At 41.1% G+C, this 27,899-nt stretch overlaps 26 non-coding genes across 26 annotated transcripts; 18 read left to right on the top strand and 8 right to left on the bottom strand.

Moving 5' to 3' along the window:
- The first annotated feature begins 1,017 nt into the window (after positions 1–1,017).
- On the top strand, positions 1,018–1,104 carry trnay-gua (transfer RNA tyrosine (anticodon GUA)). The gene is given in 2 exon segments: positions 1,018–1,054; positions 1,069–1,104. It is a non-coding gene; the product is annotated as a tRNA-Tyr (tRNA).
- Positions 1,105–1,621: 517 nt separating this feature from the next.
- Positions 1,622–1,693, bottom strand: trnaw-cca (transfer RNA tryptophan (anticodon CCA)). Its single transcript has one exon. It is a non-coding gene; the product is annotated as a tRNA-Trp (tRNA).
- A 1,785-nt stretch (positions 1,694–3,478) lies between these two features.
- trnag-ccc (transfer RNA glycine (anticodon CCC)) lies at positions 3,479–3,550 on the bottom strand. The gene has a single exon. It is a non-coding gene; the product is annotated as a tRNA-Gly (tRNA).
- Positions 3,551–5,335: 1,785 nt separating this feature from the next.
- Positions 5,336–5,407, bottom strand: trnaw-cca (transfer RNA tryptophan (anticodon CCA)). The gene has a single exon. It is a non-coding gene; the product is annotated as a tRNA-Trp (tRNA).
- Positions 5,408–5,972: 565 nt separating this feature from the next.
- On the top strand, positions 5,973–6,059 carry trnay-gua (transfer RNA tyrosine (anticodon GUA)). Its single transcript is given in 2 exon segments — positions 5,973–6,009; positions 6,024–6,059. It is a non-coding gene; the product is annotated as a tRNA-Tyr (tRNA).
- Positions 6,060–6,576: 517 nt separating this feature from the next.
- Positions 6,577–6,648, bottom strand: trnaw-cca (transfer RNA tryptophan (anticodon CCA)). The gene has a single exon. It is a non-coding gene; the product is annotated as a tRNA-Trp (tRNA).
- A 1,181-nt stretch (positions 6,649–7,829) lies between these two features.
- trnay-gua (transfer RNA tyrosine (anticodon GUA)) lies at positions 7,830–7,916 on the top strand. Its single transcript is given in 2 exon segments — positions 7,830–7,866; positions 7,881–7,916. It is a non-coding gene; the product is annotated as a tRNA-Tyr (tRNA).
- A 517-nt stretch (positions 7,917–8,433) lies between these two features.
- On the bottom strand, positions 8,434–8,505 carry trnaw-cca (transfer RNA tryptophan (anticodon CCA)). The gene has a single exon. It is a non-coding gene; the product is annotated as a tRNA-Trp (tRNA).
- A 1,181-nt stretch (positions 8,506–9,686) lies between these two features.
- On the top strand, positions 9,687–9,773 carry trnay-gua (transfer RNA tyrosine (anticodon GUA)). The gene is given in 2 exon segments: positions 9,687–9,723; positions 9,738–9,773. It is a non-coding gene; the product is annotated as a tRNA-Tyr (tRNA).
- A 517-nt stretch (positions 9,774–10,290) lies between these two features.
- On the bottom strand, positions 10,291–10,362 carry trnaw-cca (transfer RNA tryptophan (anticodon CCA)). The gene has a single exon. It is a non-coding gene; the product is annotated as a tRNA-Trp (tRNA).
- Positions 10,363–11,543: 1,181 nt separating this feature from the next.
- trnay-gua (transfer RNA tyrosine (anticodon GUA)) lies at positions 11,544–11,630 on the top strand. The gene is given in 2 exon segments: positions 11,544–11,580; positions 11,595–11,630. It is a non-coding gene; the product is annotated as a tRNA-Tyr (tRNA).
- A 517-nt stretch (positions 11,631–12,147) lies between these two features.
- On the bottom strand, positions 12,148–12,219 carry trnaw-cca (transfer RNA tryptophan (anticodon CCA)). The gene has a single exon. It is a non-coding gene; the product is annotated as a tRNA-Trp (tRNA).
- Positions 12,220–13,400: 1,181 nt separating this feature from the next.
- trnay-gua (transfer RNA tyrosine (anticodon GUA)) lies at positions 13,401–13,487 on the top strand. Its single transcript is given in 2 exon segments — positions 13,401–13,437; positions 13,452–13,487. It is a non-coding gene; the product is annotated as a tRNA-Tyr (tRNA).
- Positions 13,488–14,004: 517 nt separating this feature from the next.
- Positions 14,005–14,076, bottom strand: trnaw-cca (transfer RNA tryptophan (anticodon CCA)). The gene has a single exon. It is a non-coding gene; the product is annotated as a tRNA-Trp (tRNA).
- Positions 14,077–15,257: 1,181 nt separating this feature from the next.
- On the top strand, positions 15,258–15,344 carry trnay-gua (transfer RNA tyrosine (anticodon GUA)). Its single transcript is given in 2 exon segments — positions 15,258–15,294; positions 15,309–15,344. It is a non-coding gene; the product is annotated as a tRNA-Tyr (tRNA).
- Positions 15,345–17,104: 1,760 nt separating this feature from the next.
- On the top strand, positions 17,105–17,223 carry LOC141315716 (5S ribosomal RNA). Its single transcript, XR_012351123.1, has one exon. It is a non-coding gene; the product is annotated as a 5S ribosomal RNA (ribosomal RNA).
- An 84-nt stretch (positions 17,224–17,307) lies between these two features.
- On the top strand, positions 17,308–17,426 carry LOC141315713 (5S ribosomal RNA). The gene has a single exon (XR_012351121.1). It is a non-coding gene; the product is annotated as a 5S ribosomal RNA (ribosomal RNA).
- Positions 17,427–17,510: 84 nt separating this feature from the next.
- On the top strand, positions 17,511–17,629 carry LOC141315685 (5S ribosomal RNA). Its single transcript, XR_012351094.1, has one exon. It is a non-coding gene; the product is annotated as a 5S ribosomal RNA (ribosomal RNA).
- Positions 17,630–18,430: 801 nt separating this feature from the next.
- On the top strand, positions 18,431–18,549 carry LOC141315684 (5S ribosomal RNA). Its single transcript, XR_012351092.1, has one exon. It is a non-coding gene; the product is annotated as a 5S ribosomal RNA (ribosomal RNA).
- Positions 18,550–19,350: 801 nt separating this feature from the next.
- On the top strand, positions 19,351–19,469 carry LOC141315709 (5S ribosomal RNA). The gene has a single exon (XR_012351117.1). It is a non-coding gene; the product is annotated as a 5S ribosomal RNA (ribosomal RNA).
- Positions 19,470–19,553: 84 nt separating this feature from the next.
- Positions 19,554–19,672, top strand: LOC141315677 (5S ribosomal RNA). The gene has a single exon (XR_012351086.1). It is a non-coding gene; the product is annotated as a 5S ribosomal RNA (ribosomal RNA).
- An 801-nt stretch (positions 19,673–20,473) lies between these two features.
- LOC141315719 (5S ribosomal RNA) lies at positions 20,474–20,592 on the top strand. The gene has a single exon (XR_012351127.1). It is a non-coding gene; the product is annotated as a 5S ribosomal RNA (ribosomal RNA).
- Positions 20,593–21,393: 801 nt separating this feature from the next.
- On the top strand, positions 21,394–21,512 carry LOC141315712 (5S ribosomal RNA). Its single transcript, XR_012351120.1, has one exon. It is a non-coding gene; the product is annotated as a 5S ribosomal RNA (ribosomal RNA).
- Positions 21,513–21,596: 84 nt separating this feature from the next.
- On the top strand, positions 21,597–21,715 carry LOC141315683 (5S ribosomal RNA). The gene has a single exon (XR_012351091.1). It is a non-coding gene; the product is annotated as a 5S ribosomal RNA (ribosomal RNA).
- An 801-nt stretch (positions 21,716–22,516) lies between these two features.
- On the top strand, positions 22,517–22,635 carry LOC141315682 (5S ribosomal RNA). The gene has a single exon (XR_012351090.1). It is a non-coding gene; the product is annotated as a 5S ribosomal RNA (ribosomal RNA).
- Positions 22,636–23,386: 751 nt separating this feature from the next.
- LOC141315722 (5S ribosomal RNA) lies at positions 23,387–23,505 on the top strand. The gene has a single exon (XR_012351130.1). It is a non-coding gene; the product is annotated as a 5S ribosomal RNA (ribosomal RNA).
- The last annotated feature ends 4,394 nt before the right edge of the window (positions 23,506–27,899 follow it).

Here is a 27,899-nt window from a genome sequence, read left to right as displayed (position 1 = left end):
GCACTACAAGATAGCGGAAAAATTATTTAGTGTTTCATGCTAAAGCACTTTGATAAACTATGCAAATCCGCTAGTCTTTACACTCACAAAGTCAAGAACAGTTCGCTTGAACTCAACTTAATTGGAACACGCAACCTCCCGATCCGGGGTCAGGCGCACTCTGTCGCGGCCACGAGGTCGAGAAAACAAGTCGGCGTTCCTTGCTTAATTGCTTTGATTCAATTTGCAAATCAGTCACGGTAAAGGGCTGTAGACTTTATACTATGGATGTCAAGAAGAGATCAACTGATGTGATTGGAACCTGCAACCGTCTGATCTGGATTCAGCCAAGCTACCGTTGTACCCCAACAGTGTTGCCAGACGTACGATAATTATCGTATTTGTACCATAATTTTGACCTCTGTACGATGTACGATCAATAATACCACAATGTACGATAATTTCTGAATTTTGTGACACCATGGTCGTTGTAATTATAGAGCTTCTATTCTCAAAGATGTAGTTGTGTGGATCCTACGTCTACCTTCATGATTGTGAGGAGACGTGAACGTGGTGTTACGCATCCAATCTTACGTCTTCTCAACCAATCATCGTGGAGAATGGCTCTCTCTCACGAGCACAAGTTAACGTTCCTGTCGCACTTAGGTCAGTTGTTTCAAAACTGAGGTTGTTAGTTTAAAAATAAAGTATAGAAATTGAGTGCTGAAAAGGATAAATAGCTGTAACATCTAGATAAATAGCTGTATTTTGAACGTTTGACTCGGGTAAGATAATTAGTTTTTATCATTACAATAAGGTATAGAAAATGAGTGCTGAAAAGGACAATAGCTGTAACATCTAGATAAATAGCCGATCTTTATTTTGAACGTTTGACTTAAATATGATAATTTTCTCCCAAATACGATAATTTTGAGCTTCTGGTACGATACTTGGACATTTCCAATCTGGCAACACTGTACCCCAAGACACCACAAACCTATCTGGTGTTTCCTGCTTAAGCCACCTTTTGTCATCCTGCCTTCGATAGCTCAGCTGGTAGAGCGGAGGACTGTAGATGATACATTGGCTATCCTTAGGTCGCTGGTTCGATTCCGGCTCGAAGGAGCTGGCTTTTGAATTCGGCACGTAGATGTTTCCACGATTTCTTCAGAGATTCCAGGGCAAGATATGCAAAAGTAACACGTCAAGAGGCAGATCTGTCACAGTACACAATGACAGGAATGGTTATTACATGAGATCTCAGGCTTAATAAAAATAACAGGTCAAGATACAAATCTATCACAGTACACTGGTGATTTTCAATCCTGATCCTGGGGACCCCCTGCTCTGGGCTGTGTTTCCCAAAAGTGTTGCAATCCTTCATACAACGTAGACGCATTGAAACCAATAGAGTTGCAATCAACTTAGGCTTACGATGACTCTGGAAGACGCGGCCCTGCATTTTTGTCTGTCTCCTTTTTCTGACACACCCAGATGAGCTCATGGAGCTCTCTCCTAACTAGCTAATGATCTTAATCAGGTGTGTTCAATAAGGGAGACATACAGAGCGATGGGATTGGAAACCACTGCAGCACACAACGACAGGACTTCTTTTCACATTAGAAGTCAACAAGAAATCACGTGACCCCGACGTGATTTGAACACACAACCTTCTGATCTGGAGTCAGACGCGCTACCGTTGCGCCACGAGGTCCTGAACCCAGAGGTGATGTATTTTGCTTAACCCCCTTGACACAGAATGCAAATCAGTAAATATACGGTGCTCAAGGAACACTCTTGATGTTGGACTTTATACTCAGGAGATCAAAAACAGATCGTCTGACCTCAAGGTGATTTGGAGCCAGACACTCTACCGTTGCACTACAAGATAGCGGAAAAATTATTTAGTGTTTCATGCTAAAGCACTTTGATAAACTATGCAAATCCGCTAGTCTTTACACTCACAAAGTCAAGAACAGTTCGCTTGAACTCAACTTAATTGGAACACGCAACCTCCCGATCCGGGGTCAGGCGCACTCTGTCGCGGCCACGAGGTCGAGAAAACAAGTCGGCGTTCCTTGCTTAATTGCTTTGATTCAATTTGCAAATCAGTCACGGTAAAGGGCTGTAGACTTTATACTATGGATGTCAAGAAGAGATCAACTGATGTGATTGGAACCTGCAACCGTCTGATCTGGATTCAGCCAAGCTACCGTTGTACCCCAACAGTGTTGCCAGACGTACGATAATTATCGTATTTGTACCATAATTTTGACCTCTGTACGATGTACGATCAATAATACCACAATGTACGATAATTTCTGAATTTTGTGACACCATGGTCGTTGTAATTATAGAGCTTCTATTCTCAAAGATGTAGTTGTGTGGATCCTACGTCTACCTTCATGATTGTGAGGAGACGTGAACGTGGTGTTACGCATCCAATCTTACGTCTTCTCAACCAATCATCGTGGAGAATGGCTCTCTCTCACGAGCACAAGTTAACGTTCCTGTCGCACTTAGGTCAGTTGTTTCAAAACTTAGGTTGTTAGTTTAAAAATAAAGTATAGAAATTGAGTGCTGAAAAGGATAAATAGCTGTAACATCTAGATAAATAGCTGTATTTTGAACGTTTGACTCGGGTAAGATAATTAGTTTTTATCATTACAATAAGGTATAGAAAATGAGTGCTGAAAAGGACAATAGCTGTAACATCTAGATAAATAGCCGATCTTTATTTTGAACGTTTGACTTAAATATGATAATTTTCTCCCAAATACGATAATTTTGAGCTTCTGGTACGATACTTGGACATTTCCAATCTGGCAACACTGTACCCCAAGACACCACAAACCTATCTGGTGTTTCCTGCTTAAGCCACCTTTTGTCATCCTGCCTTCGATAGCTCAGCTGGTAGAGCGGGGGACTGTAGATGATACATTGGCTATCCTTAGGTCGCTGGTTCGATTCCGGCTCGAAGGAGCTGGCTTTTGAATTCGGCACGTAGATGTTTCCACGATTTCTTCAGAGATTGCAGGGCAAGATATGCAAAAGCAACACGTCAAGAGGCAGATCTGTCACAGTACACAATGACAGGAATGGTTATTACATGAGATCTCAGGCTTAATAAAAATAACAGGTCAAGATACAAATCTATCACAGTACACTGGTGATTTTCAATCCTGATCCTGGGGACCCCCTGCTCTGGGCTGTGTTTCCCAAAAGCGTTGCAATCCTTCATACAACGTAGACGCATTGAAACCAATAGAGTTGCAATCAACTTAGGCTTACGATGACTCTGGAAGACGCGGCCCTGCATTTTTGTCTGTCTCCTTTTTCTGACACACCCAGATGAGCTCATGGAGCTCTCTCCTAACTAGCTAATGATCTTAATCAGGTGTGTTTAATAAGGGAGACATACAGAGCGGTGGGATTGGAAACCACTGCAGCACACAACGACAGGACTTCTTTTCACATTAGAAGTCAACAAGAAATCACGTGACCCCGACGTGATTTGAACACGCAACCTTCTGATCGGGAGTCAGACGCCCTACCATTGCGCCACGAGGTCCTGAACCCAGAGGTGATGTATTTTGCTTAACCCCCTTGACACAGAATGCAACTCAGTAAATATACGGTGCTCAAGGAACACTCTTGATGTTGGACTTTATACTCAGGAGATCAAAAACAGATCGTCTGACCTCAAGGTGATTTGGAGCCAGACACTCTACCGTTGCACTACAAGATAGCGGAAAAATTATTTAGTGTTTCATGCTAAAGCACTTTGATAAACTATGCAAATCCGCTAGTCTTTACACTCACAAAGTCAAGAACAGTTCGCTTGAACTCAACTTAATTGGAACACGCAACCTCCCGATCCGGGGTCAGGCGCACTCTGTCGCGGCCACGAGGTCGAGAAAACAAGTCGGCGTTCCTTGCTTAATTGCTTTGATTCAATTTGCAAATCAGTCACGGTAAAGGGCTGTAGACTTTATACTATGGATGTCAAGAAGAGATCAACTGATGTGATTGGAACCTGCAACCGTCTGATCTGGATTCAGCCAAGCTACCGTTGTACCCCAACAGTGTTGCCAGACGTACGATAATTATCGTATTTGTACCATAATTTTGACCTCTGTACGATGTACGATCAATAATACCACAATGTACGATAATTTCTGAATTTTGTGACACCATGGTCGTTGTAATTATAGAGCTTCTATTCTCAAAGATGTAGTTGTGTGGATCCTACGTCTACCTTCATGATTGTGAGGAGACGTGAACGTGGTGTTACGCATCCAATCTTACGTCTTCTCAACCAATCATCGTGGAGAATGGCTCTCTCTCACGAGCACAAGTTAACGTTCCTGTCGCACTTAGGTCAGTTGTTTCAAAACTTAGGTTGTTAGTTTAAAAATAAAGTATAGAAATTGAGTGCTGAAAAGGATAAATAGCTGTAACATCTAGATAAATAGCTGTATTTTGAACGTTTGACTCGGGTAAGATAATTAGTTTTTATCATTACAATAAGGTATAGAAAATGAGTGCTGAAAAGGACAATAGCTGTAACATCTAGATAAATAGCCGATCTTTATTTTGAACGTTTGACTTAAATATGATAATTTTCTCCCAAATACGATAATTTTGAGCTTCTGGTACGATACTTGGACATTTCCAATCTGGCAACACTGTACCCCAAGACACCACAAACCTATCTGGTGTTTCCTGCTTAAGCCACCTTTTGTCATCCTGCCTTCGATAGCTCAGCTGGTAGAGCGGGGGACTGTAGATGATACATTGGCTATCCTTAGGTCGCTGGTTCGATTCCGGCTCGAAGGAGCTGGCTTTTGAATTCGGCACGTAGATGTTTCCACGATTTCTTCAGAGATTGCAGGGCAAGATATGCAAAAGCAACACGTCAAGAGGCAGATCTGTCACAGTACACAATGACAGGAATGGTTATTACATGAGATCTCAGGCTTAATAAAAATAACAGGTCAAGATACAAATCTATCACAGTACACTGGTGATTTTCAATCCTGATCCTGGGGACCCCCTGCTCTGGGCTGTGTTTCCCAAAAGCGTTGCAATCCTTCATACAACGTAGACGCATTGAAACCAATAGAGTTGCAATCAACTTAGGCTTACGATGACTCTGGAAGACGCGGCCCTGCATTTTTGTCTGTCTCCTTTTTCTGACACACCCAGATGAGCTCATGGAGCTCTCTCCTAACTAGCTAATGATCTTAATCAGGTGTGTTTAATAAGGGAGACATACAGAGCGGTGGGATTGGAAACCACTGCAGCACACAACGACAGGACTTCTTTTCACATTAGAAGTCAACAAGAAATCACGTGACCCCGACGTGATTTGAACACGCAACCTTCTGATCTGGAGTCAGACGCCCTACCATTGCGCCACGAGGTCCTGAACCCAGAGGTGATGTATTTTGCTTAACCCCCTTGACACAGAATGCAACTCAGTAAATATACGGTGCTCAAGGAACACTCTTGATGTTGGACTTTATACTCAGGAGATCAAAAACAGATCGTCTGACCTCAAGGTGATTTGGAGCCAGACACTCTACCGTTGCACTACAAGATAGCGGAAAAATTATTTAGTGTTTCATGCTAAAGCACTTTGATAAACTATGCAAATCCGCTAGTCTTTACACTCACAAAGTCAAGAACAGTTCGCTTGAACTCAACTTAATTGGAACACGCAACCTCCCGATCCGGGGTCAGGCGCACTCTGTCGCGGCCACGAGGTCGAGAAAACAAGTCGGCGTTCCTTGCTTAATTGCTTTGATTCAATTTGCAAATCAGTCACGGTAAAGGGCTGTAGACTTTATACTATGGATGTCAAGAAGAGATCAACTGATGTGATTGGAACCTGCAACCGTCTGATCTGGATTCAGCCAAGCTACCGTTGTACCCCAAGACACCACAAACCTAATTGGGTTTTCTTGCTTAAGCCACCTTTTGTCATCCTGCCTTCGATAGCTCAGCTGGTAGAGCGGAGGACTGTAGATGATACATTGGCTATCCTTAGGTCGCTGGTTCGATTCCGGCTCGAAGGAGCTGGCTTTTGAATTCGGCACGTAGATGTTTCCACGATTTCTTCAGAGATTGCAGGGCAAGATATGCAAAAGCAACACGTCAAGAGGCAGATCTGTCCCAGTACACAATGACAGGAATGGTTATTACATGAGATCTCAGGCTTAATAAAAATAACAGGTCAAGATACAAATCTATCACAGTACACTGGTGATTTTCAATCCTGATCCTGGGGACCCCCTGCTCTGGGCTGTGTTTCCCAAAAGCGTTGCAATCCTTCATACAACGTAGACGCATTGAAACCAATAGAGTTGCAATCAACTTAGGCTTACGATGACTCTGGAAGACGCGGCCCTGCATTTTTGTCTGTCTCCTTTTTCTGACACACCCAGATGAGCTCATGGAGCTCTCTCCTAACTAGCTAATGATCTTAATCAGGTGTGTTTAATAAGGGAGACATACAGAGCGGTGGGATTGGAAACCACTGCAGCACACAACGACAGGACTTCTTTTCACATTAGAAGTCAACAAGAAATCACGTGACCCCGACGTGATTTGAACACGCAACCTTCTGATCTGGAGTCAGACGCGCTACCGTTGCGCCACGAGGTCCTGAACCCAGAGGTGATGTATTTTGCTTAACCCCCTTGACACAGAATGCAACTCAGTAAATATACGGTGCTCAAGGAACACTCTTGATGTTGGACTTTATACTCAGGAGATCAAAAACAGATCGTCTGACCTCAAGGTGATTTGGAGCCAGACACTCTACCGTTGCACTACAAGATAGCGGAAAAATTATTTAGTGTTTCATGCTAAAGCACTTTGATAAACTATGCAAATCCGCTAGTCTTTACACTCACAAAGTCAAGAACAGTTCGCTTGACCTCAACTTAATTGGAACACGCAACCTCCCGATCCGGGGTCAGGCGCACTCTGTCGCGGCCACGAGGTCGAGAAAACAAGTCTGCGTTCCTTGCTTAATTGCTTTGATTCAATTTGCAAATCAGTCACGGTAAAGGGCTGTAGACTTTATACTATGGATGTCAAGAAGAGATCAACTGATGTGATTGGAACCTGCAACCGTCTGATCTGGATTCAGCCAAGCTACCGTTGTACCCCAACAGTGTTGCCAGACGTACGATAATTATCGTATTTGTACCATAATTTTGACCTCTGTATGATGTACGATCAATAATACCACAATGTACGATAATTTCTGAATTTTGTGACACCATGGTCGTTGTAATTATAGAGCTTCTATTCTCAAAGATGTAGTTGTGTGGATCCTACGTCTACCTTCATGATTGTGAGGAGACGTGAACGTGGTGTTACGCATCCAATCTTACGTCTTCTCAACCAATCATCGTGGAGAATGGCTCTCTCTCACGAGCACAAGTTAACGTTCCTGTCGCACTTAGGTCAGTTGTTTCAAAACTGAGGTTGTTAGTTTAAAAATAAAGTATAGAAATTGAGTGCTGAAAAGGATAAATAGCTGTAACATCTAGATAAATAGCTGTATTTTGAACGTTTGACTCGGGTAAGATAATTAGTTTTTATCATTACAATAAGGTATAGAAAATGAGTGCTGAAAAGGACAATAGCTGTAACATCTAGATAAATAGCCGATCTTTATTTTGAACGTTTGACTTAAATATGATAATTTTCTCCCAAATACGATAATTTTGAGCTTCTGGTACGATACTTGGACATTTCCAATCTGGCAACACTGTACCCCAAGACACCACAAACCTATCTGGTGTTTCCTGCTTAAGCCACCTTTTGTCATCCTGCCTTCGATAGCTCAGCTGGTAGAGCGGAGGACTGTAGATGATACATTGGCTATCCTTAGGTCGCTGGTTCGATTCCGGCTCGAAGGAGCTGGCTTTTGAATTCGGCACGTAGATGTTTCCACGATTTCTTCAGAGATTCCAGGGCAAGATATGCAAAAGTAACACGTCAAGAGGCAGATCTGTCACAGTACACAATGACAGGAATGGTTATTACATGAGATCTCAGGCTTAATAAAAATAACAGGTCAAGATACAAATCTATCACAGTACACTGGTGATTTTCAATCCTGATCCTGGGGACCCCCTGCTCTGGGCTGTGTTTCCCAAAAGCGTTGCAATCCTTCATACAACGTAGACGCATTGAAACCAATAGAGTTGCAATCAACTTAGGCTTACGATGACTCTGGAAGACGCGGCCCTGCATTTTTGTCTGTCTCCTTTTTCTGACACACCCAGATGAGCTCATGGAGCTCTCTCCTAACTAGCTAATGATCTTAATCAGGTGTGTTCAATAAGGGAGACATACAGAGCGGTGGGATTGGAAACCACTGCAGCACACAACGACAGGACTTCTTTTCACATTAGAAGTCAACAAGAAATCACGTGACCCCGACGTGATTTGAACACGCAACCTTCTGATCTGGAGTCAGACGCGCTACCGTTGCGCCACGAGGTCCTGAACCCAGAGGTGATGTATTTTGCTTAACCCCCTTGACACAGAATGCAAATCAGTAAATATACGGTGCTCAAGGAACACTCTTGATGTTGGACTTTATACTCAGGAGATCAAAAACAGATCGTCTGACCTCAAGGTGATTTGGAGCCAGACACTCTACCGTTGCACTACAAGATAGCGGAAAAATTATTTAGTGTTTCATGCTAAAGCACTTTGATAAACTATGCAAATCCGCTAGTCTTTACACTCACAAAGTCAAGAACAGTTCGCTTGACCTCAACTTAATTGGAACACGCAACCTCCCGATCCGGGGTCAGGCGCACTCTGTCGCGGCCACGAGGTCGAGAAAACAAGTCGGCGTTCCTTGCTTAATTGCTTTGATTCAATTTGCAAATCAGTCACGGTAAAGGGCTGTAGACTTTATACTATGGATGTCAAGAAGAGATCAACTGATGTGATTGGAACCTGCAACCGTCTGATCTGGATTCAGCCAAGCTACCGTTGTACCCCAACAGTGTTGCCAGACGTACGATAATTATCGTATTTGTACCATAATTTTGACCTCTGTACGATGTACGATCAATAATACCACAATGTACGATAATTTCTGAATTTTGTGACACCATGGTCGTTGTAATTATAGAGCTTCTATTCTCAAAGATGTAGTTGTGTGGATCCTACGTCTACCTTCATGATTGTGAGGAGACGTGAACGTGGTGTTACGCATCCAATCTTACGTCTTCTCAACCAATCATCGTGGAGAATGGCTCTCTCTCACGAGCACAAGTTAACGTTCCTGTCGCACTTAGGTCAGTTGTTTCAAAACTGAGTTTGTTAGTTTAAAAATAAAGTATAGAAATTGAGTGCTGAAAAGGATAAATAGCTGTAACATCTAGATAAATAGCTGTATTTTGAACGTTTGACTCGGGTAAGATAATTAGTTTTTATCATTACAATAAGGTATAGAAAATGAGTGCTGAAAAGGACAATAGCTGTAACATCTAGATAAATAGCCGATCTTTATTTTGAACGTTTGACTTAAATATGATAATTTTCTCCCAAATACGATAATTTTGAGCTTCTGGTACGATACTTGGACATTTCCAATCTGGCAACACTGTACCCCAAGACACCACAAACCTATCTGGTGTTTCCTGCTTAAGCCACCTTTTGTCATCCTGCCTTCGATAGCTCAGCTGGTAGAGCGGAGGACTGTAGATGATACATTGGCTATCCTTAGGTCGCTGGTTCGATTCCGGCTCGAAGGAGCTGGCTTTTGAATTCGGCACGTAGATGTTTCCACGATTTCTTCAGAGATTCCAGGGCAAGATATGCAAAAGTAACACGTCAAGAGGCAGATCTGTCACAGTACACAATGACAGGAATGGTTATTACATGAGATCTCAGGCTTAATAAAAATAACAGGTCAAGATACAAATCTATCACAGTACACTGGTGATTTTCAATCCTGATCCTGGGGACCCCCTGCTCTGGGCTGTGTTTCCCAAAAGCGTTGCAATCCTTCATACAACGTAGACGCATTGAAACCAATAGAGTTGCAATCAACTTAGGCTTACGATGACTCTGGAAGACGCGGCCCTGCATTTTTGTCTGTCTCCTTTTTCTGACACACCCAGATGAGCTCATGGAGCTCTCTCCTAACTAGCTAATGATCTTAATCAGGTGTGTTTAATAAGGGAGACATACAGAGCGGTGGGATTGGAAACCACTGCAGCACACAACGACAGGACTTCTTTTCACATTAGAAGTCAACAAGAAATCACGTGACCCCGACGTGATTTGAACACGCAACCTTCTGATCTGGAGTCAGACGCGCTACCGTTGCGCCACGAGGTCCTGAACCCAGAGGTGATGTATTTTGCTTAACCCCCTTGACACAGAATGCAACTCAGTAAATATACGGTGCTCAAGGAACACTCTTGATGTTGGACTTTATACTCAGGAGATCAAAAACAGATCGTCTGACCTCAAGGTGATTTGGAGCCAGACACTCTACCGTTGCACTACAAGATAGCGGAAAAATTATTTAGTGTTTCATGCTAAAGCACTTTGATAAACTATGCAAATCCGCTAGTCTTTACACTCACAAAGTCAAGAACAGTTCGCTTGACCTCAACTTAATTGGAACACGCAACCTCCCGATCCGGGGTCAGGCGCACTCTGTCGCGGCCACGAGGTCGAGAAAACAAGTCTGCGTTCCTTGCTTAATTGCTTTGATTCAATTTGCAAATCAGTCACGGTAAAGGGCTGTAGACTTTATACTATGGATGTCAAGAAGAGATCAACTGATGTGATTGGAACCTGCAACCGTCTGATCTGGATTCAGCCAAGCTACCGTTGTACCCCAACAGTGTTGCCAGACGTACGATAATTATCGTATTTGTACCATAATTTTGACCTCTGTATGATGTACGATCAATAATACCACAATGTACGATAATTTCTGAATTTTGTGACACCATGGTCGTTGTAATTATAGAGCTTCTATTCTCAAAGATGTAGTTGTGTGGATCCTACGTCTACCTTCATGATTGTGAGGAGACGTGAACGTGGTGTTACGCATCCAATCTTACGTCTTCTCAACCAATCATCGTGGAGAATGGCTCTCTCTCACGAGCACAAGTTAACGTTCCTGTCGCACTTAGGTCAGTTGTTTCAAAACTGAGGTTGTTAGTTTAAAAATAAAGTATAGAAATTGAGTGCTGAAAAGGATAAATAGCTGTAACATCTAGATAAATAGCTGTATTTTGAACGTTTGACTCGGGTAAGATAATTAGTTTTTATCATTACAATAAGGTATAGAAAATGAGTGCTGAAAAGGACAATAGCTGTAACATCTAGATAAATAGCCGATCTTTATTTTGAACGTTTGACTTAAATATGATAATTTTCTCCCAAATACGATAATTTTGAGCTTCTGGTACGATACTTGGACATTTCCAATCTGGCAACACTGTACCCCAAGACACCACAAACCTATCTGGTGTTTCCTGCTTAAGCCACCTTTTGTCATCCTGCCTTCGATAGCTCAGCTGGTAGAGCGGAGGACTGTAGATGATACATTGGCTATCCTTAGGTCGCTGGTTCGATTCCGGCTCGAAGGAGCTGGCTTTTGAATTCGGCACGTAGATGTTTCCACGATTTCTTCAGAGATTCCAGGGCAAGATATGCAAAAGTAACACGTCAAGAGGCAGATCTGTCACAGTACACAATGACAGGAATGGTTATTACATGAGATCTCAGGCTTAATAAAAATAACAGGTCAAGATACAAATCTATCACAGTACACTGGTGATTTTCAATCCTGATCCTGGGGACCCCCTGCTCTGGGCTGTGTTTCCCAAAAGCGTTGCAATCCTTCATACAACGTAGACGCATTGAAACCAATAGAGTTGCAATCAACTTAGGCTTACGATGACTCTGGAAGACGCGGCCCTGCATTTTTGTCTGTCTCCTTTTTCTGACACACCCAGATGAGCTCATGGAGCTCTCTCCTAACTAGCTAATGATCTTAATCAGGTGTGTTCAATAAGGGAGACATACAGAGCGGTGGGATTGGAAACCACTGCAGCACACAACGACAGGACTTCTTTTCACATTAGAAGTCAACAAGAAATCACGTGACCCCGACGTGATTTGAACACGCAACCTTCTGATCTGGAGTCAGACGCGCTACCGTTGCGCCACGAGGTCCTGAACCCAGAGGTGATGTATTTTGCTTAACCCCCTTGACACAGAATGCAAATCAGTAAATATACGGTGCTCAAGGAACACTCTTGATGTTGGACTTTATACTCAGGAGATCAAAAACAGATCGTCTGACCTCAAGGTGATTTGGAGCCAGACACTCTACCGTTGCACTACAAGATAGCGGAAAAATTATTTAGTGTTTCATGCTAAAGCACTTTGATAAACTATGCAAATCCGCTAGTCTTTACACTCACAAAGTCAAGAACAGTTCGCTTGACCTCAACTTAATTGGAACACGCAACCTCCCGATCCGGGGTCAGGCGCACTCTGTCGCGGCCACGAGGTCGAGAAAACAAGTCGGCGTTCCTTGCTTAATTGCTTTGATTCAATTTGCAAATCAGTCACGGTAAAGGGCTGTAGACTTTATACTATGGATGTCAAGAAGAGATCAACTGATGTGATTGGAACCTGCAACCGTCTGATCTGGATTCAGCCAAGCTACCGTTGTACCCCAACAGTGTTGCCAGACGTACGATAATTATCGTATTTGTACCATAATTTTGACCTCTGTACGATGTACGATCAATAATACCACAATGTACGATAATTTCTGAATTTTGTGACACCATGGTCGTTGTAATTATAGAGCTTCTATTCTCAAAGATGTAGTTGTGTGGATCCTACGTCTACCTTCATGATTGTGAGGAGACGTGAACGTGGTGTTACGCATCCAATCTTACGTCTTCTCAACCAATCATCGTGGAGAATGGCTCTCTCTCACGAGCACAAGTTAACGTTCCTGTCGCACTTAGGTCAGTTGTTTCAAAACTGAGTTTGTTAGTTTAAAAATAAAGTATAGAAATTGAGTGCTGAAAAGGATAAATAGCTGTAACATCTAGATAAATAGCTGTATTTTGAACGTTTGACTCGGGTAAGATAATTAGTTTTTATCATTACAATAAGGTATAGAAAATGAGTGCTGAAAAGGACAATAGCTGTAACATCTAGATAAATAGCCGATCTTTATTTTGAACGTTTGACTTAAATATGATAATTTTCTCCCAAATACGATAATTTTGAGCTTCTGGTACGATACTTGGACATTTCCAATCTGGCAACACTGTACCCCAAGACACCACAAACCTATCTGGTGTTTCCTGCTTAAGCCACCTTTTGTCATCCTGCCTTCGATAGCTCAGCTGGTAGAGCGGAGGACTGTAGATGATACATTGGCTATCCTTAGGTCGCTGGTTCGATTCCGGCTCGAAGGAGCTGGCTTTTGAATTCGGCACGTAGATGTTTCCACGATTTCTTCAGAGATTCCAGGGCAAGATATGCAAAAGTAACACGTCAAGAGGCAGATCTGTCACAGTACACAATGACAGGAATGGTTATTACATGAGATCTCAGGCTTAATAAAAATAACAGGTCAAGATACAAATCTATCACAGTACACTGGTGATTTTCAATCCTGATCCTGGGGACCCCCTGCTCTGGGCTGTGTTTCCCAAAAGCGTTGCAATCCTTCATACAACGTAGACGCATTGAAACCAATAGAGTTGCAATCAACTTAGGCTTACGATGACTCTGGAAGACGCGGCCCTGCATTTTTGTCTGTCTCCTTTTTCTGACACACCCAGATGAGCTCATGGAGCTCTCTCCTAACTAGCTAATGATCTTAATCAGGTGTGTTCAATAAGGGAGACATACAGAGCGATGGGATTGGAAACCACTGCAGCACACAACGACAGGACTTCTTTTCACATTAGAAGTCAACAAGAAATCACGTGACCCCGACGTGATTTGAACACGCAACCTTCTGATCTGGAGTCAGACGCGCTACCGTTGCGCCACGAGGTCCTGAACCCAGAGGTGATGTATTTTGCTTAACCCCCTTGACACAGAATGCAAATCAGTAAATATACGGTGCTCAAGGAACACTCTTGATGTTGGACTTTATACTCAGGAGATCAAAAACAGATCGTCTGACCTCAAGGTGATTTGGAGCCAGACACTCTACCGTTGCACTACAAGATAGCGGAAAAATTATTTAGTGTTTCATGCTAAAGCACTTTGATAAACTATGCAAATCCGCTAGTCTTTACACTCACAAAGTCAAGAACAGTTCGCTTGAACTCAACTTAATTGGAACACGCAACCTCCCGATCCGGGGTCAGGCGCACTCTGTCGCGGCCACGAGGTCGAGAAAACAAGTCGGCGTTCCTTGCTTAATTGCTTTGATTCAATTTGCAAATCAGTCACGGTAAAGGGCTGTAGACTTTATACTATGGATGTCAAGAAGAGATCAACTGATGTGATTGGAACCTGCAACCGTCTGATCTGGATTCAGCCAAGCTACCGTTGTACCCCAACAGTGTTGCCAGACGTACGATAATTATCGTATTTGTACCATAATTTTGACCTCTGTACGATGTACGATCAATAATACCACAATGTACGATAATTTCTGAATTTTGTGACACCATGGTCGTTGTAATTATAGAGCTTCTATTCTCAAAGATGTAGTTGTGTGGATCCTACGTCTACCTTCATGATTGTGAGGAGACGTGAACGTGGTGTTACGCATCCAATCTTACGTCTTCTCAACCAATCATCGTGGAGAATGGCTCTCTCTCACGAGCACAAGTTAACGTTCCTGTCGCACTTAGGTCAGTTGTTTCAAAACTGAGGTTGTTAGTTTAAAAATAAAGTATAGAAATTGAGTGCTGAAAAGGATAAATAGCTGTAACATCTAGATAAATAGCTGTATTTTGAACGTTTGACTCGGGTAAGATAATTAGTTTTTATCATTACAATAAGGTATAGAAAATGAGTGCTGAAAAGGACAATAGCTGTAACATCTAGATAAATAGCCGATCTTTATTTTGAACGTTTGACTTAAATATGATAATTTTCTCCCAAATACGATAATTTTGAGCTTCTGGTACGATACTTGGACATTTCCAATCTGGCAACACTGTACCCCAAGACACCACAAACCTATCTGGTGTTTCCTGCTTAAGCCACCTTTTGTCATCCTGCCTTCGATAGCTCAGCTGGTAGAGCGGAGGACTGTAGATGATACATTGGCTATCCTTAGGTCGCTGGTTCGATTCCGGCTCGAAGGAGCTGGCTTTTGAATTCGGCACGTAGATGTTTCCACGATTTCTTCAGAGATTGCAGGGCAAGATATGCAAAAGCAACACGTCAAGAGGCAGATCTGTCACAGTACACAATGACAGGAATGGTTATTACATGAGATCTCAGGCTTAATAAAAATAACAGGTCAAGATACAAATCTATCACAGTACACTGGTGATTTTCAATCCTGATCCTGGGGACCCCCTGCTCTGGGCTGTGTTTCCCAAAAGCGTTGCAATCCTTCATACAACGTAGACGCATTGAAACCAATAGAGTTGCAATCAACTAAGGCCCAGTTTACACGAAGCGAAAACGCAGATATTTCCCTGCGGTTTGGCCTCTCATTTACACGAAAACCCCGTTTTTATCACAGAAAACGATTATTTCTAAAAACTCCGGCCAAAGTGGATAAATTAGAAAACGCCGTTTTCACGTTGTAGTGTGGACAGTGAAAACGCTTTTGAAAACGATGACGCATATTTATAGTCATGTGACGCATATTGTACCAATAGATATCTATGTTTAATTGTGCCTGTGCTATTCACACACTGCTGCTAAAGAGATTTACCTTGTACACTCTTCAAATTACAGTCCTAAAATGATGACGGAAAATTTACTCACAGTTGCTGTCCTGCAAAACATGACAACTGCTTTTCAGATAAAATATGAATCAGCGCGATATAGACGTGTCAGTGGATGATGAGATATTTCCGTAAATTATCCCGCCAGAAGAATTGCGTGAAAACTTATTACGTCTGTATAATTTTGGAGGCTTTACGCATGCGCAGTAAGGCGAATTTGATGTTTTCCTACGTTTCAGTGTGGATGAGAAACTTCTGGAAAACGCTTGGAAACGCTAGTGTGGACGGAGAGCGTTTTAAAATGAAAACTCAGTTTTCAAGTGTATCCGGATTAATGTAAACGTAGCCTTAGGCTTACGATGACTCTGGAAGACGCGGCCCTGCATTTTTGTCTGTCTCCTTTTTCTGACACACCCAGATGAGCTCTATTTATTACAATCATTTACATGTATTATAGAGTTTTAAGTGTTTTACATGTTTTTTAGGCCATTTTATTACTCTTAACATTTTAAGTGTATGTGTCTTTAATAAATGGATGGTTGGCCTGTCATGTGACTAGGCACATGACAGGAAGCAGGAAGTACAACTGTATAAGAGAGCAGCATGACAAACAAAGGACAGTCACCAAACTGTTGGATTGAGGAGTTGCTAATTTTAGAGCTCACCTTTCCATTCACCACCTGCAAACTTTGGATTACACTTTCTGTGGATTGTATATACACTGGTGGACACTCACATTGGACTTATCAACACACTGGGGTTCTTGGACTGTTTTTAGGGTATGGACAAATGAACTGTATTCTTTTAACAGAGTTTACCTGTTTTTAGGGTATGGACAAATGAACTGTATTCTTTTAACAGAGTTTACCTTAGTTTTATCGTGTTGTTTTAAAGTCTTTTATGTGAACCTTGTAAATACACCAAATCTATTTAAACCAATTTTCTTTTATGTCTCATTCTTTTAACCACTAGTCATCTCTCACAGTTAAATCTGACCCCATTTTAGTCTTGTAACTCGGCTGATAAGGCCGATTGTTACACTTTTATGCGAGACCGCCTGGGAATACCAGGTGCTGTAAGCTTTTGCCTTTTCTTCACTATTTATATAATATGCTGGCTTTTACTTAGGCTGATCTTTAAATAGCCCACTTTTTGGAGCAGTCCTCGCTTATGGCCATACCGCGCTGAGAGCGCCTGATCTCGTCTGATCTCGGAAGCTAAGCAGCGTCGGGTCTGGTTAGTACTTGGGTGGGAGACCGCCTGGGAATACCAGGTGCTGTAAGCTTTTGCCTTTTCTTCACTATTTATATAATATGCTGGCTTTTACGGAGGCTGATCTTTAAATAGCCCACTTTTTGGGGCAGCCCTCGCTTATGGCCATACCGCGCTGAGAGCGCCCGATCTCGTCTGATCTCGGAAGCTAAGCAGCGTCGTGCCTGGTTAGTACTTGGATGGGAGACCGCCTGGGAATACCAGGTGCTGTAAGCTTTTGCCTTTTCTTCACTATTTATATAATATGCTGGCTTTTACGGAGGCTGATCTTTAAATAGCCCACTTTTTGGGGCAGCCCTCGCTTATGGCCATACCGCGCTGAGAGCGCCCGATCTCGTCTGATCTCGGAAGCTAAGCAGCGTCGGGCCTGGTTAGTACTTGGATGGGAGACCGCCTGGGAATACCAGGTGCTGTAAGCTTTTGCCTTTTCTTCACTATTTATATAATATGCTGGCTTTTAGAAAGACGTGTTTTACCGCTCTATTTATTACAATCATTTACATGTATTATAGAGTTTTAAGTGTTTTACATGTTTTTTAGGCCATTTTATTACTCTTAACATTTTAAGTGTATGTGTCTTTAATAAATGGATGGTTGGCCTGTCATGTGACTAGACACATGACAGGAAGCAGGAAGTACAACTGTATAAGAGAGCAGCATGACAAACAAAGGACAGTCACCAAACTGTTGGATTGAGGAGTTGCTAATTTTAGAGCTCACCTTTCCATTCACCACCTGCAAACTTTGGATTACACTTTCTGTGGATTGTATATACACTGGTGGACACTCACATTGGACTTATCAACACACTGGGGTTCTTGGACTGTTTTTAGGGTATGGACAAATGAACTGTATTCTTTTAACAGAGTTTACCTGTTTTTAGGGTATGGACAAATGAACTGTATTCTTTTAACAGAGTTTACCTAGTTTTATCGTGTTGTTTTAAAGTCTTTTATGTGAACCTTGTAAATACACCAAATCTATTTAAACCAATTTTCTTTTATGTCTCATTCTTTTAACCACTAGTCATCTCTCACAGTTAAATCTGATCCCATTTTAGTCTTGTAACTCGGCTGATAAGGCCGATTGTTACACTTTTATGGGAGACCGCCTGGGAATACCAGGTGCTGTAAGCTTTTGCCTTTTCTTCACTATTTATATAATATGCTGGCTTTTACGGAGGCTGATCTTTAAATAGCCCACTTTTTGGAGCAGCCCTCGCTTATGGCCATACCGCGCTGAGAGCGCCCGATCTCGTCTGATCTCGGAAGCTAAGCAGCGTCGGGCCTGGTTAGTACTTGGATGGGAGACCGCCTGGGAATACCAGGTGCTGTAAGCTTTTGCCTTTTCTTCACTATTTATATAATATGCTGGCTTTTAGAAAGACGTGTTTTACCGCTCTATTTATTACAATCATTTACATGTATTATAGAGTTTTAAGTGTTTTACATGTTTTTTAGGCCATTTTATTACTCTTAACATTTTAAGTGTATGTGTCTTTAATAAATGGATGGTTGGCCTGTCATGTGACTAGGCACATGACAGGAAGTAGGAATTACAACTGTATAAGAGAGCAGCATGACAAACAAAGGACAGTCACCAAACTGTTGGATTGAGGAGTTGCTAATTTTAGAGCTCACCTTTCCATTCACCACCTGCAAACTTTGGATTACACTTTCTGTGGATTGTATATACACTGGTGGACACTCACATTGGACTTATCAACACACTGGGGTTCTTGGACTGTTTTTAGGGTATGGACAAATGAACTGTATTCTTTTAACAGAGTTTACCTGTTTTTAGGGTATGGACAAATGAACTGTATTCTTTTAACAGAGTTTACCTAGTTTTATCGTGTTGTTTTAAAGTCTTTTATGTGAACCTTGTAAATACACCAAATCTATTTAAACCAATTTTCTTTTATGTCTCATTCTTTTAACCACTAGTCATCTCTCACAGTTAAATCTGACCCCATTTTAGTCTTGTAACTCGGCTGATAAGGCCGATTGTTACACTTTTATGCGAGACCGCCTGGGAATACCAGGTGCTGTAAGCTTTTGCCTTTTCTTCACTATTTATATAATATGCTGGCTTTTACGGAGGCTGATCTTTAAATAGCCCACTTTTTGGAGCAGTCCTCGCTTATGGCCATACCGCGCTGAGAGCGCCTGATCTCGTCTGATCTCGGAAGCTAAGCAGCGTCGGGCCTGGTTAGTACTTGGGTGGGAGACCGCCTGGGAATACCAGGTGCTGTAAGCTTTTGCCTTTTCTTCACTATTTATATAATATGCTGGCTTTTACGGAGGCTGATCTTTAAATAGCCCACTTTTTGGGGCAGCCCTCGCTTATGGCCATACCGCGCTGAGAGCGCCCGATCTCGTCTGAACTCGGAAGCTAAGCAGCGTCGGGCCTGGTTAGTACTTGGATGGGAGACCGCCTGGGAATACCAGGTGCTGTAAGCTTTTGCCTTTTCTTCACTATTTATATAATATGCTGGCTTTTAGAAAGACGTGTTTTACCGCTCTATTTATTACAATCATTTACATGTATTATAGAGTTTTAAGTGTTTTACATGTTTTTTAGGCCATTTTATTACTCTTAACATTTTAAGTGTATGTGTCTTTAATAAATGGATGGTTGGCCTGTCATGTGACTAGACACATGACAGGAAGCAGGAAGTACAACTGTATAAGAGAGCAGCATGACAAACAAAGGACAGTCACCAAACTGTTGGATTGAGGAGTTGCTAATTTTAGAGCTCACCTTTCCATTCACCACCTGCAAACTTTGGATTACACTTTCTGTGGATTGTATATACACTGGTGGACACTCACATTGGACTTATCAACACACTGGGGTTCTTGGACTGTTTTTAGGGTATGGACAAATAAACTGTATTCTTTTAACAGAGTTTACCTGTTTTTAGGGTATGGACAAATGAACTGTATTCTTTTAACAGAGTTTACCTAGTTTTATCGTGTTGTTTTAAAGTCTTTTATGTGAACCTTGTAAATACACCAAATCTATTTAAACCAATTTTCTTTTATGTCTCATTCTTTTAACCACTAGTCATCTCTCACAGTTAAATCTGACCCCATTTTAGTCTTGTAACTCGGCTGATAAGGCTGATTGTTACACTTTTATGGGAGACCGCCTGGGAATACCAGGTGCTGTAAGCTTTTGCCTTTTCTTCACTATTTATATAATATGCTGGCTTTTACGGAGGCTGATCTTTAAATAGCCCACTTTTTGGAGCAGCCCTCGCTTATGGCCATACCGCGCTGAGAGCGCCCGATCTCGTCTGATCTCGGAAGCTAAGCAGCGTCGGGCCTGGTTAGTACTTGGATGGGAGACAGCCTGGGAATACCAGGTGCTGTAAGCTTTTGCCTTTTCTTCACTATTTATATAATATGCTGGCTTTTAGAAAGACGTGTTTTACCGCTCTATTTATTACAATCATTTACATGTATTATAGAGTTTTAAGTGTTTTACATGTTTTTTAGGCCATTTTATTACTCTTAACATTTTAAGTGTATGTGTCTTTAATAAATGGATGGTTGGCCTGTTATGTGACTAGGCACATGACAGGAAGCAGGAAGTACAACTGTATAAGAGAGCAGCATGACAAACAAAGGACAGTCACCAAACTGTTGGATTGAGGAGTTGCTAATTTTAGAGCTCACCTTTCCATTCACCACCTGCAAACTTTGGATTACACTTTCTGTGGATTGTATATACACTGGTGGACACTCACATTGGACTTATCAACACACTGGGGTTCTTGGACTGTTTTTAGGGTATGGACAAATGAACTGTATTCTTTTAACAGAGTTTACCTGTTTTTAGGGTATGGACAAATGAATTGTATTCTTTTAACAGAGTTTACCTAGTTTTATCGTGTTGTTTTAAAGTCTTTTATGTGAACCTTGTAAATACACCAAATCTATTTAAACCAATTTTCTTTTATGTCTCATTCTTTTAACCACTAGTCATCTCTCACAGTTAAATCTGACCCCATTTTAGTCTTGTAACTCGGCTGATAAGGCCGATTGTTACACTTTTATGGGAGACCGCCTGGGAATACCAGGTGCTGTAAGCTTTTGCCTTTTCTTCACTATTTATATAATATGCTGGCTTTTACGGAGGCTGATCTTTAAATAGCCCACTTTTTGGAGCAGCCCTCGCTTATGTCCATACCGCGCTGAGAGCGCCCGATCTCGTCTGATCTCGGAAGCTAAGCAGCGTCGGGCCTGGTTAGTACTTGGATGGGAGACCGCCTGGGAAAACCAGGTGCTGTAAGCTTTTGCCTTTTCTTCACTATTTATATAATATGCTGGCTTTTACGGAGGCTGATCTTTAAATAGCCCACTTTTTGGAGCAGCCCTCGCTTATGGCCATACCGCGCTGAGAGCGCCCGATCTCGTCTGATCTCGGAAGCTAAGCAGCGTCGGGCCTGGTTAGTACTTGGATGGGAGACCGCCTGGGAATACCAGGTGCTGTAAGCTTTTGCCTTTTCTTCACTATTTATATAATATGCTGGCTTTTAGAAAGACGTGTTTTACCGCTCTATTTATTACAATCATTTACATGTATTATAGAGTTTTAAGTGTTTTACATGTTTTTTAGGCCATTTTATTACTCTTAACATTTTAAGTGTATGTGTCTTTAATAAATGGATGGTTGGCCTGTCATGTGACTAGACACATGACAGGAAGCAGGAAGTACAACTGTATAAGAGAGCAGCATGACAAACAAAGGACAGTCACCAAACTGTTGGATTGAGGAGTTGCTAATTTTAGAGCTCACCTTTCCATTCACCACCTGCAAACTTTGGATTACACTTTCTGTGGATTGTATATACACTGGTGGACACTCACATTGGACTTATCAACACACTGGGGTTCTTGGACTGTTTTTAGGGTATGGACAAATGAACTGTATTCTTTTAACAGAGTTTACCTGTTTTTAGGGTATGGACAAATGAACTGTATTCTTTTAACAGAGTTTACCTAGTTTTATCGTGTTGTTTTAAAGTCTTTTATGTGAACCTTGTAAATACACCAAATCTATTTAAACCAATTTTCTTTTATGTCTCATTCTTTTAACCACTAGTCATCTCTCACAGTTAAATCTGACCCCATTTTAGTCTTGTAACTCGGCTGATAAGGCCGATTGTTACACTTTTATGGGAGACCGCCTGGGAATACCAGGTGCTGTAAGCTTTTGCCTTTTCTTCACTATTTATATAATATGCTGGCTTTTACGGAGGCTGATCTTTAAATAGCCCACTTTTTGGAGCAGCCCTCGCTTATGGCCATACCGCGCTGAGAGCGCCCGATCTCGTCTGATCTCGGAAGCTAAGCAGCGTCGGGCCTGGTTAGTACTTGGATGGGAGACCGCCTGGGAATACCAGGTGCTGTAAGCTTTTGCCTTTTCTTCACTATTTATATAATATGCTGGCTTTTAGAAAGACGTGTTTTACCGCTCTATTTATTACAATCATTTACATGTATTATAGAGTTTTAAGTGTTTTACATGTTTTTTAGGCCATTTTATTACTCTTAACATTTTAAGTGTATGTGTCTTTAATAAATGGATGGTTGGCCTGTCATGTGACTAGACACATGAAAGGAAGCAGGAAGTACAACTGTATAAGAGAGCAGCATGACAAACAAAGGACAGTCACCAAACTGTTGGATTGAGGAGTTGCTAATTTTAGAGCTCACCTTTCCATTCACCACCTGCAAACTTTGGATTACACTTTCTGTGGATTGTATATACACTGGTGGACACTCACATTGGACTTATCAACACACTGGGGTTCTTGGACTGTTTTTAGGGTATGGACAAATGAACTGTATTCTTTTAACAGAGTTTACCTAGTTTTATCGTGTTGTTTTAAAGTCTTTTATGTGAACCTTGTAAATACACCAAATCTATTTAAACCAATTTTCTTTTATGTCTCATTCTTTTAACCACTAGTCATCTCTCACAGTTAAATCTGACCCCATTTTAGTCTTGTAACTCGGCTGATAAGGCCGATTGTTACACTTTTATGGGAGACCGCCTGGGAATACCAGGTGCTGTAAGCTTTTGCCTTTTCTTCACTATTTATATAATATGCTGGCTTTTACGGAGGCTGATCTTTAAATAGCCCACTTTTTGGAGCAGCCCTCGCTTATGGCCATACTGCGCTGAGAGAGCCCGATCTCGTCTGATCTCGGAAGCTAAGCAGCGTCGGACCTGGTTAGTACTTGGATGGGAGACCGCCTGGGAATACCAGGTGCTGTAAGCTTTTGCCTTTTCTTCACTATTTATATAATATGCTGGCTTTTACGGAGGCTGATCTTTAAATAGCCCACTTTTTGGAGCAGCCCTCGCTTATGGCCATACTGCGCTGAGCGTGTGCTAGGAGAGTGTGGAAATTTGAGCTGCTTTCTTCAGTGTTGAATTGAAATAAGTACTTTTTCTCATTCTTTTCTACTCCTTCAGCAAGTACTGTTTGTGGGAGGAGTTTTTCTTTTGTTCCTGGAGGTTTTGTTTGTTAATTGAATGGAGCACATGGAAGGAGACAATCGAGTGCGACGACCTGAGCTGACATCTAAAAAGGACAGTGGGAATCGTATCGTGATGGAGGATAAGAAGTTTGACAAGAACTTAACGGTGTGTGTCGAAATTGTTGGGGATGAGAAAATAACGATGATGGAGTTACTCAGAGGAATTAATGAGGTCTGTGGAGCTGTGAATGGATGTCGTTTCAAAGGAGATAAAAGGTATGAGATTACAATGAACCATAGAAAAGGAAAAGAAAGACTGATTGATGGATTTAAAATTAAAAACTGTCAAATCATGGCTAGAGACCTGAGCAATGATGAGCTTGTTGTTTCATTCATGAACCTTCCAGTATATATTACGGATGAGGAAATTCTAGAGAAACTAAATGGATGGGGTGTTAAAGCAACTTCGCCAATCAAGAGGAGGAAATGGCCAGGAACAGAGATCGCAGATGGGACTCGTTTCTGTAAAGTTAAGTTCACTGATACTGTTCAGTCATTACCATATTCAACCAAGTTTGAAACATTGGAGGGTGCGGAGTACTTTAGAGTGATTCATAACAGACAAGTGAAAGTGTGTCGCATCTGTATTCAGCCTGGTCATGTATTGAGAGACTGCCCTGAGTTTACTTGTCACAAGTGTGATAAACAGGGACATTATGCTAGAGAATGCAATGAACTGAGTGATGTACGTTATGGTGACGTGATGGGGGGAACAGACTTGTCCAGTGAGGTAAATGAGGAGGAGAATACGCCCATGCAAGAAGACGCAATGGGGAATACATTTGATGATATAGAAAGTCAGCAACTGCATTCAGGACAGATGGATCACATGAACCAAGCTGAGGTGGGTACTCCCTCCCTCCAGAGAGCTGGATCAGGACTAGCCCAGGGTCTCGTGGACAATAAAGAAAAGGACAGACATGTGGGTAAAACAACCACAGTCAATGAGAACCCGCAATCTTTAGCGTCAGCTAAGACTGCTCTCAAATGTGAAGGAACTGTAAAGATTGTTGTTGATAATGATGACGATAATCATGATGATGCCGATGATGTTGTTGATGATGATGATGATGATGATGATGAAAATGAGGATGATGATTATGATTTGTATGATGATGTGGCATGCGAAAGTCTGCAGCTACTTGTTAGGAAGAAAAGAATGCTGAATGACAAGGGAGAGAAAGGAAACATAAAGAAAAAGAAATAAGGTTTATTTTTTTTTATTTTAACTTCACACCTGCTGCTGCTATGATTAAAATTGCATCCCTAAATGCTAATGGTCTTGGTAACATGTGCAAATTTGAAAAGATATTAATAGCGGTAAAAGCAGATATTTACTGTTTTCAAGAAACAAATTGGGATAGTAATAAAATGAGAGAGGTGAGAAGGAAATGGCATCATCATGTTTTTGTGAGTCATGGCAGTAGTAAGGCTCGTGGAGTGGCTTGCTTGTTTAAAAACAATGCAGTACAAAATGTTAAGCAGGTTTATGCTGATAATGAAGGAAGAGTTCTAATTATAGATTTTGAGTTCCAAAATTGTGTCTTCAAGTTGATTAATGTCTATGCACCAAATAATGAAAAAGATAGGAGGGATTTATTCAAGAAACTAAGAACACTATGCACAGATAACTGTATCTGTGTAGGTGATTTTAACGTTTGGTCCAGTAGAATAGATGTTGCAAATAATATGAGCTATAAAAGAGACTCGTCAAGGGATGAATTAATAAGCTTAATGAATGGTGTAAACCTGGTAGATCTTTGGAGACTGGAAAACCCTGATAAAAGAGAATACTCTCGGAGACAAGTTGTGCTCAATAGTCTAAAGCAAAGCAGAATTGATCTTTGTCTGGTAAGGCAGAACATAGTCCAGTATATTAAAAATATAGCTTATAAGTTTACAACATTCAGTGATCATGCTGTTCTGGAATTTCAAGTGGGTAAAACAATGCAACATAAAGGTGGGGGTGTCTGGTGTTTGAATGCAAGCTTATTAAATGATGTAAATTATAGGATAAAGATCTTGGACTGTATAAAGTCTGGATGGAGGAAAAGTTTAGACTCTGAAAATGCATGTGTAAGATGGGAGAATTTAAAACAGAAAATTAAGATTTTGAGTATTAAGTATGCAAAGGAAAAGAATAGTAGAGAGAGGAGGGATTACAAGGACTTGCAAAAGAGACTTTCTGTAGAACTGGAGGAAATAAATGGTGATCCAAATTGTGATTTGAAAAATTATTTAAAAATTAAAGCAGATTTAAAGAAATATGAAGTAAAAAGATGTAAGGGAGCTATTATAAGAAGCAGGGTAAAACATGCTTTAGAGGGGGAGAAGTGTACATCCTTCTTCTTAAGCATGGAGAAGCAAAAGCAGGGTAGAAACTGTATCACTGAATTAGAAGATGAAAAAGGGAAAAAAGTGAGTGATTTGGTAGGGATATTAGACACTGTTGAATCCTTTTATAAGACACTATTTAGGAAAGAAGGCGTAAATCTAGGAAGTATGGGAAAAGTACTGAGTACAGTTAGTGCTAGATTATCAAAAACTGACAGGATTTTTTGTGATAATGATATCTCTTTGCAGGAAATTAATGAGGCAATCTCTAGTCTGAGTACTAATAAAAGCCCAGGATCAGATGGCCTAACTGGAGATTTTTATAGAGCTTTTAGGGATGCTCTGGCACCAATATTATTAGAGCTATATCAGTATATGGAAGAAAAGCAGGATGTGCCTAAGACAATGGTGGCGGGGGTGCTAAGTATTTTATTCAAAAACAAGGGGAGTAGATTAAAATTAGAAAACTATAGACCAATTAGCCTCTTAAATACTGATTATAAGGTATTGGCAAAATTCTAGCCAATAGGCTAAAAAAAGTGATAGGGAGTATTGTTGCCCCAACGCAGGCTTACAGTATACCTGGAAGAGATATTGCTGATATTATAAGTACAATTAGAGATGTGGTATTTTATATGAAGAAAGAAGGAGGCATTCTGTTAAGTTTAGATTTAAATAAAGCTTTTGATAGGGTGGAGCACCAATTTTTGGAGAAAACTTTGGAAACGTTTGGTTTTGGTGGTAGATTTAGAACATGGATAAGGTTGCTGTATAATAGTGCACATAGTGTGGTAAAGTGTAATGGTGTCTTAACTGATGATTTTATAATTGAGAGGTCCATAAGGCAGGGTTGCCCTTTGTCTGCTTTGCTATACTGTATTACAGTTGAACCACTCGCAACTCTAATAAAAGCGGATAAAGAGCTGAAGCCAATTAATTTTGCAGGTGATGGGGTCAGTTTAATTCATCAGTATGCGGATGACACTACGTTCACTGTGAGGGACATGGATGACATAAAGAGGATAATGGAGCACATGAATACATATGGTGGTGCTGCAGGGGCAAAAATAAATGTAGAGAAGTCGGAAATTATGTTCTTTGGGGAAAATAAAATATTTGACTGTGGTACCCCTTTTAAAATTGTGGATGATTATATTAGAGTTTTGGGGGTAAATATAGGTTTGGAAGAAAGTAAGGCTAGGGATGTATCTTGGTCGATAATCCTACAGAAAATAAAGCAAACTGTGAACTATTGGAAATTAAGAAGCCTCACACTAAAAGGGAAAGTGACTGTTATCAATATGTTGTTAATGTCAAGATTCGTTCATACATTGAGTGTGTTAGACATGCCAGAGTGGGTCTTGAGAGAGGCAAACTCTATTGTAGTAGATTTCTTGTGGGGTGGGAAAAACGTGAGGATCTCAAAAAAGGTATTAATGGCAGATAACAAGGATGGGGGCTTAAAATTGTTGGACTTGGACACGAGGAGGAAGGCATTAAGGCTTAAAATTGTTAAGAAATATATATATAGCAAAGAAACTTATGGATGGAAATATTGTATGAGGGATTGTTTGGCGAAATTTGGGTCTTGTAGTCAAAGTAATCTGTTCATGTGTTTAAAAGAGTCTATGATAAAAGATGTACCTCAGTTCTATAAAGAAGTATTCCAAGCTTGGGTTAAATTTTTGCCACAAGTGCATTATAGGTGTAATATGCCTGAATTAGTACTAAATCAACCCGTGTTTTTGAATCCTAAAATAACAGATAAGGGACACATGCTGGAAAATAAAGGTTTTAT

The sequence above is a fragment of the Garra rufa genome, unplaced genomic scaffold (genome assembly GCF_049309525.1).
Source record: "Garra rufa unplaced genomic scaffold, GarRuf1.0 hap1_unplaced_032, whole genome shotgun sequence".
Classification (NCBI taxonomy): domain Eukaryota; kingdom Metazoa; phylum Chordata; class Actinopteri; order Cypriniformes; family Cyprinidae; genus Garra; species Garra rufa.
Note: the sequence above shows the minus strand (reverse complement) of the source record. Positions and strands in the feature narration are given on the sequence as shown.